The sequence below is a fragment of the Pongo abelii genome, chromosome 16 (genome assembly GCF_028885655.2).
Source record: "Pongo abelii isolate AG06213 chromosome 16, NHGRI_mPonAbe1-v2.0_pri, whole genome shotgun sequence".
In the NCBI taxonomy this organism is placed as follows: Eukaryota; Metazoa; Chordata; class Mammalia; order Primates; family Hominidae; genus Pongo; species Pongo abelii.
The window spans coordinates 91689441-91696939 of NC_072001.2; positions in this window are offsets into that span (position 1 = coordinate 91689441).

Sequence of the window (7499 nt, forward strand, 5' to 3'; positions counted from 1 at the left end):
AGGAGGTGACACAGGTTCGCGGAAGAAAGCGGGACTCATCTTCCTCATTTCTCCAGGGATTTAGGTGTGGGATTCTAGGAGAGCATTCTCTCTCGCCCTGGCCACGACCAGTGGAAAAACTTGGCGCCAAATGCAGGCAATGGTCCAGGGAACAGAGGCACGACTGCAGGCGGTGAGCAAAGGGGCAAGCGGGACAGAGGATCTACTGCGAGCCCCAGGCTCTGGTGTTCCGTGAAAAATCGCCACATTTAAATCCTGCGCTCCCCCGCGCTCCTTCTCGCTCTCTCCCCCTTCCTTTTTCCCTTCCTTCCTTCCTCCCCGCGCTCGCTGTATGCCTTAATAGGAGTGAGTGAAAGGGAAAGAGTGGGGAGGAGGGAAAAGATATTTAAGCCAAGGTAAGAAGCACATTTTATCTAGGTCTCAACACTCAAGCGTGAATGAAATCTGTTCAAAAAGAACATCAAGGTACGCGTTTTTTTACCCAAAGGAGCCCAAAGTGACCTTTGTAAGAGGAGCAAAGATTATTGTTTAGCCAAGAAGGGGAAAGATAGCGGAGGGAGAGACGCTATCACAAAAGGGCTAACGGAGGACAGGACTTGGGCACTAGCATGGTTACCAGGCAACCAGTCGCAGCACCTGCCTCCTGTTGCCTTGGTTACGGTGGGTGGAGGGGCTTTGGCCACTGATAATCCGTGAGCACCTTGATTATTTAAAATATCTCCTGGGGAGCCCCTGCCTTGTCTGGGCTAGGTGAGAGGCACATCGATCCCGCGTAAGGCCCTGTCTGGGGAAATCCTGGAAGATGTTTGTTTTTTGTTTGTTTGCTTTTATTTTAAGTCAAGGCGCATAGCAAAGCAACTTACCTTTCCACCACTACAGTCATCCCCTCCCCCCTCCACCCCACTGGCTTCATTTCTCCAGGATTTACAATTTGGGCTTTTATATTTTTCATTTAGTCCTTTATACTGAAGGAGCTGAGTTCCTATCCCCACCCTCTCTTTTTCCCCCTTAAAATAAGAAAAAAAAACATTTGCTCTTCGTGGATGAAGAGGAAGGAGACAAGGAAATTGTCCAAGGGTGTCTACTGTAGAGAGAAACTTTCTCCCTGGTTTGATAGTCATCCCTGCCCCACTAAACCACTCCCCTCAGGGGAGAGGGGGCTGTATTCTGGATTACCCCCACTTCTCACCTTGCCCCATAGATCACGTAGAAAGCACAGGTAGAGGGAAACGTGTCTCCCTTAGCAAATGGACACTAGCATCCCTCTTATTTGATTCCTCAAGATTCTCTTCTTCCTCCCCAGCATTGCCTTCATAATTAGCAAATACAGCACCTAAAGCTTCTAACCCTCTGAGTTTTTCTGTTTCCCTTGATTGACAAACATTGACTCCACTTTCACCTGTCGTCCTTGCCCTGCCTATGTTCATTAGAAACATCTGGGTAGGAAATTATTTTACTCATAATTTTCCAAAGGCAGCTGTAACATTCTCAGAATGATTTGAGAGGAAATTGCTAGCAAGTTACCAGAACAGCCTGTGCTCTGTGCACTGTTTCATCTCAAATATGTCTAAGAGCCATGAACGTTCTCTTTCCCGAAAAACAACAACAACAACAACAACAACAGCAACAAAAAGAAGTTTGTTTTAAACTGAGATATTACTTGACAACACGGGGATGGAGAACATTTCCGTTTCAGGCAGGAACTATGATATCTTTATCTGTGATGCCCTGAACCAGTAAACACACCTGTCTTTTCTTTTCTCCTCCTGTTCTCTTCTCTCCATTTCCTTCATTTATTATTAATATAAAAATTTTTAATCATTATAATTTCAGCATAAGTTTAAAAGGTCAAAAATTCGCTTAGTGAACTGACTTGATAGTTTTGGAGGTATTTACATTAAAATGCTTTTAAAATGCTTTTCTCTCACATGTTACTATAGAAACTTCCCTTTAGACCAGACCAGACAGCTGGTCTGCTTTTTGTACTTTTCTTCCCAAAGAAGTGCTTTCCTTTATGAATTCTCTGGGGAAGCTATCGTGGATCACATCAATAATGTCCCATAGCAACAGTTGTCTTTTTTTTAATTATTATTCACTTTCTGCTTATTTTCTTTATGGACAAAGGGTCTACTTTCAAGAAGATAACTGAGCTCTTATTGGCTGGAAAGGAAGAAGCATTCTTTCATTGGCTGGTGTGTATTGCCTTGTCAACCAATAAGAGGATGCCATTTATCCTTTTCTGACTAGCTGAGTGAGCAGGGTACACAGAAGGATTGAATCTGCCTTAGTTCCATCCAGTAGCAAAGGACAGAACTCAGAGTCCTGGACTCAGGATCTGGAATTGACTTTGGCTAATCCAGATTGCACTGACTTGTAAGGATGACCTTTTTTACCTATCTATTCGTAGCTTACTTCAACATACCTGCCTTATACATTGCCCTATGGCTTTTTTCCCCCTTCATTTTAGGAGATACTGTGATCGCCTTTCCAAGTCAGTGCAGGTTATTGTTACCAGCACACTGAGGGTCCAGAGAATTTTGTGATTTCCCCTAAAAATAGATAATTGGTCCTCATTATTAGAGATTTGGTGAAAACTTTTGGAGATGAAGATGGAAAGCTGGAAGTTGAAAGAGCTGCATTGCATGTGACGCAGAATGGATATCTCAGCTTTTGGATTCACTCTGCTCAGCTCTCAGCTTTGGTGTTTTGTGTTTGGTGTTTGGTGTCCTCTTCACTTTGATTTTTATCTGTCTGTTTTTCCACTTTCATTCTTCAGAGCTGCGCTTTCAGCCTGAATTTTCAGTGAAATAGAAAAGCTGAATGGATGGAGACAATGACTCTCTAATTCAGTGTAAGAGCTGACTCATCGCTTCCCAGGAAGACTTGTTGCAGGTAGGTGATGGTGATCCTGGAACTGGAGATTATCCCAGTCCTTTGTTGCACTGGCAATGGGCAGGTCTGTTTATTTTTCTCTTTTTTCCTGCACCAAATAGTCCTACTCAGGGATGCTGGCATTGGTCCCCACTTTGCTAAAAAGAGGGGAAGTCAAAGTTCTTTCCCTTTCAGGACAGAAACTCTGTGATAACAGCCTGGAAGAAGCCTTAATGTGAGTACAGACCACTTCAGTCAGTCTTTTTTTGGTTCTTGGCAGGAGGGGATACTGGGAGTGGATAGATGCCTGATCATCATGGTGCTATCAAGAGCCATATTCTTTATTGGCCCCATCTGTGCCAGAGTTCAGTGGTACCATGAGCCCTAGTGCTAGACTATAAGCCCTTCAATATTAGGAGCTATGTCTTGTACCCCTCTGATTCCCTCGAACTCAGTTGTGCTTAAAGTACGGCTGAACAAATGTTTGAACTAAATCCTACTGGCTAGTATTAAGACAAATAGCTTATCTTCTTCTTTATGAGAATGGTAGCTCTAGACCTGGACCCTCCCCCTCCAAATCAAAAGCTTCATATTCCCTAGCCCTCTTCACAAAAGATAAATTAAGGCTCAGTTAATTGTTACCATGGTAACATGGAGTGGCCACATTGAGGATCCCCATCATCCATTACTGTCATGAGGTAAAAGAGAGGAGGGGTTTGGGATCATTGTCATGGAGGAAACCATGGAAACAAGCGTTGCTAAGAGAACAGCTCTAAATTCAGAGGAAAGAAATTAGAAGTGGGGAGTGGAAGTTGGTGGGCTCAAGGGCAGGTCATTTTTTCAAAATATATTTCTTTGAGACTATAGCAGCCTCTTTTATTGCTTGCATCTTCTCCCAATTCAGATAGAGCCCAGAATTAAAGAATTTTGAAAACTAGGGCCACAATCAGTTCAAATTCATCTTCATTGGATCTGTAAGGAAAAAGCCAATGAAAATGGATTTACCCTGTTCACACCTCACAATCCTACTGTGTCTCTGAACTCTGCTTCTTTGCCAACCAGTTTCATTTATCACGGGCTAGGCTGCGTGCGAGGCACTGGGAAGAATAATGAGTGAGAGTCCCTGCTCTCATAGTGAGCTTCTAGCAGGGCAGTGGTTTGGGTGGTGGCTTTAGAGCCAGGGTTGCTCATGTAAGCTAGATCAGTCAGTCCTGCAAGGTGACATCCAGAGAGATGCTGTGGTTCTCTCCAAACTCTCTTTGTGGTGCATTTTAGCTTGTCTGTTACTTCTTGAAGTTTATTTGCCAGCTCCCTAAGAAAGGCCTGTTTTTCCTAGAAATACCTAGGGGTGCTAAGCTCTCCTATTAACCAAGGGGTTACCTTAGTTAGCATTGTTCTCTAATGGTACACTCAGGTCCTTGTCTCTAAAACAATCCAAGGATGAAGGACTAACCCTCTCTCGACAGTGGCAAAGAGGCACGGGGCTATTTTTTTTTTAATTGTAAAAGAAATTAAAGACCACACATCCATCTCTATTTCTTCATAGATTAAAGGATAGGGAAAGGAGGTCTCAGTTTTCTGCAGCTGGGAATTTCACAGCCAGCACCTCACTGGGGCGTGGACTGAAGAGGGTCATAAACAGCCTCTCGGGGAGGGATACCTCTCCCTTACATCTTCCACAAAAGAACTTCTTGGTTTTTCTCAGACCCATGGCAGAGCTGTGCCCTGTCTCAGGCTGACAGCTGGAAGGGGCTGGGACTCAGAGCTGGGTACTGCCAGTCTTCTCCGTGTCTCCCCCCACTCCCCCTGCTCCTGAGCGTCTCCATTACCAGGCAAGCCCCCACCCCCATGCTGGATAGAGAGAATAAACCCAAGGATGGAAGGGTAGGCTAAAGAGGAAGCACTCACAATTAAAAAGAGAAAGAATTAAAAGCAGCACCAATAGGGAAGGGTAATTATCCTTCAGTTGCTGCAGAAATACAATTAGGGCTGTGCTCTCTGAGCCACCAGGATATTGTGGCTTTTGCTAATTAAGGAGCGGATGTGCCCTGCCAGCGCAATTAGAGGCTGGACCAGGCAGCAGGGGCTTTGCCTCTCCTCCACCAGTGCCACACTGCAAGGGAAATTAACCAGGAAGCCCAGCGTTGTGCCTGCAGGGAGGGGATGACTGGGCCAGGATTCCACTAGCCTCCTGTCCACAACCATTTCCCCTTTTCCTCTCTTCCTGCTCTGCTTAACCCAGAACCACCACTCTGACTTCATTCTGAAGCTGTGCTTCCAGTGCTTCCAGGGCTCAGTAACCACTGGAAGAATTTTCACCATGGGCCATGCCCATAGACTTCCAGAAGGGGGAGGCACCAGTAGACAGGGGTCACCATTTCCAAGCTCTAGTTTCCCTTGTCCATGGTGCTTCAGTGCTTTATGATTAGTAAAGAAAAGAGAGAAATGAGCCACTTGCCTGCTTCCCTTTAAAAACAATTCCCCTGTTTGTAAAGGAAGTAAGCTCAAATTGGGTGCAGTGGCTCACGTCTATAATCCCAGCACTTTGAGAGGCTGAGGCAGGAGGATCGCTTGAGCCCGGGAGTTCAAGACCAGCCTGGGCAATATAGTGAGACCTTGTCTTTACTAAAAAAAAAAAAAAAAAATTAGCTATAGTCCCAGCTACTAGGGAGGCTGAGGTGGAAGAATCACTTGAACACTCGAGTCTGGAAGGTCGAAGCTGGAGTGAGCTGTGATTGCACCACTGCACTACAGCCTGGGTGACAGAGCAAGATCCTGTCTCAACAAAACAAAACAAAACAATTATGTCCGTTATAGAAAGTAGAACACTCCAGAAAAAAGGGAAAAGTAAGAAAAAAAAATTTCTCCAGGGAATTCTGAGGTGAGGAGAGGTGTTCAGAGGAGATGAACTTGGTAATAGGAGCAGAGAAAACGCCTAGCCTGAAGGAGCATCCAGACCGCTGACCTGGTGGCGAGGGGAGAGGGGTGGTCCTCGAACCCCTTGCAGAACTCGCCTGGATACAGAGTGGACCGGCTGGCCCCGTCTGGAAGACTAGTGATTTTGTTGTTGTCTTACTGCGCTCAACAACAAATCCCAGTCTGCCTAATGGTGCCAGCCATCGCAGCAGGGTGCAGGAAATGGGGGGAGCCCCCCCTTTTTGTCTATCCCTCCACGTGTTCTTTTTTGTATCTTTTGTGTTTCCTAGAAAACATCTCAGGTTACCACCCTGAACACCCATCGGCAGACTCTTCCAGAAACATGGACAAACTATGGTGTGAGCAGGGAAGTGGGGCAGGGTCTCTGTTTTCAGGGAGCAGTGGACTGCTTCCATACCACTGCCTGAAGGGCAGGGGGAGAAAAACCCTCCTTAATTACTAATTCCCCCAACAATCACTTTGGGGCACCTATAATGGAGGCACCTTGTGACCCCACACCCCGGGGCTCAGGACCTCGTTGTTTGTGGCCCGACAGCCACAGTGTACGCAGGCACCAAGAGGTATGCGCTGGAGACCGAGGTTTCCGGATGTTCAGTGCACCTGGCAGCAAGGGGGACACACCTGAGTTCAGAGCTTGTCTGGTGTCTGCTCCGCAGCTGAGGGAGTGGACTTGTGTGTATGGAATTTCTTGGTCCTAGTACCTGCCTCTGTGCTGCTACATCCAGAGGTGTGGTCAAGGGAAAAAAGCCCAGTGCTTGGGGGCCATCCCCCACTGTGGCAGGAATACAATTAGAATTAGTGATCAGAAAAAGCATTTCCCAGCCTTTTTGTTTTTGTTTTTGTTTTTTTGTTTGTTTTTGTTTTTGGTTTTTTTGAGACAGAGTCTCACTCTGTCCCAGGCTGGAGTGCAGTGGTGCAGTCCTGACTCACTGCAACCTCCACCTCCCGGGTTCAAGTGATTCTTGTGCCTCAGCCTCCCGACTAGCTGGGATTACAGGTGACTGCCAGCAACCCAGCTAATTTTTTGTAGAGAGAGGGGTTTGCCATGTTGGCCAGGCTGGTCTTGAACTCGCGACCTCAGGTGATCTGCCCACCTTGGCCTCCCAAAGTGCTGGGATTATAGGCATCAGCCACCTCGCCTGGCCTCCCAGCCTTTCTTGATCCCTCTGCCTGGGGGGTACCTTGCCCTAAGGTGAGCACCAAGTTACAGTGATGACACCTTCAGTGGAGATTAATTTTCAAGCAACAAATCCAAATGCCCTCCCTATTCCTAAGTATATTCCCACCCTCCTCCATCCATACAGCAGAGGACACTAAAGCATATTACAAACTAAAGTTGGGGGTTGGGGATTGTACTCATTTAGGGAATGCTAAAAATGCAACCATTAGCTGAGCTCATTCTACCTCTTTCATTTGCTAGCTGTGTGACCTTTGGCTTGGCACTTGACCTCTCTGAACCAAGTCAGCCCTTCACTTCTACCCAGAGACTGTGGCTGCCTCTGCTTCTGCTGCTCCCTCTCCTACAAACTGGCTCTCTTCTGCATTTCCAGTCTTTTAAATTTCTCTTTACTCCTAACCCTGCCTGAAGCCAGTGGGAAGCCAGTCCTATTAGAAATCTCATTTACACTTCAGAAGTCTGCAAATTGGTGTCACTCAGCAGGTGTCTGTCCTTCACAGCGGGAGAGAAGCCC